We start from the raw sequence: 1088 nt of genomic DNA, 5'->3' as shown, positions 1-1088 counted from the left end.
TAATTCCAATATTATACAAATTATTTGGAGAAATAGGTGAAGAAGGAGTTCTACCAAATTTGTTTTATGACACAAATATGGTGGTGATACCAAAACCAGGCAAAGCAAAAACAGAGAAAGAAAATTATAGACCAATTTCCCTAATGAATATTGATGCTAAAATCTTAAATAAGATATTAGCAAGGAGATTACAGCAAGTGATCACCAGGATAATACACTATGACCAGGCGGGATTTATACCAGGAATGCAGGGCTGGTTCAACATTAGGAAAACTATTAACATAATCAACCACAACAATAAGAAAACCAACCAAACTCATATGATTATCTCAATAGATGCAAAGAAAGCTTTTGACAAAATACAGCACCCATTCCTAATAAAAACACTAGAGAGTTTAGGAATAGGTGGAGCTTTCCTTAAAATAATAAACAGTATCTACCTAAAACCATCAGCAAGTATTATATGCAATGGAGATAAATTAGAGGCCTTCCCAATAAGATTAGCGGTGAAACAGGGATGTCCATTATCACCCCTATTATTTAATATTGTACTAGAAATGTTAGCTTTAGCAATCAGAGAAGAAAAAGGAATTAAAGGAATTAGAATAGGCAAGGAGGAAACAAAACTATCACTCTTTGCAGATGGTGTGATGGTATACTTAGAGAATCCTACAGAATCAACTCAAAAATTACTTGAAACAATTAACAACTTTAGCAAAGTAGCAGGATATAAAATAAATCCACATAAATCATCAGCATTTCTATACATGACCAACAAAGTCCAGCAGCAAGAGATAGAAAGAGAAATTCCATTTAAAGAAATGGTAGATAATATAAAATACTTGGGAGTCTACTTGCCAAGACAAACCCAGGAACTCTATGAACACAACTACCAAACACTCTTCACACAAATCAAATCAGATCTAAATAATTGGAAAGATATCAATTGCTCATGAATAGGCCAAGCTAATATAATAAAAATGACAATACTACCTAAATTAATTTACTTATTCAGTGCCATACCAATCAGACTACCTAAAAATTATTTTATAGAGCTAGAAAAAGTAACAACAAAATTCATCTGGAAA

The sequence above is a fragment of the Dromiciops gliroides genome, chromosome 2 (assembly GCF_019393635.1).
Source record: "Dromiciops gliroides isolate mDroGli1 chromosome 2, mDroGli1.pri, whole genome shotgun sequence".
In the NCBI taxonomy this organism is placed as follows: Eukaryota; Metazoa; Chordata; class Mammalia; order Microbiotheria; family Microbiotheriidae; genus Dromiciops; species Dromiciops gliroides.
Note: the sequence above shows the minus strand (reverse complement) of the source record.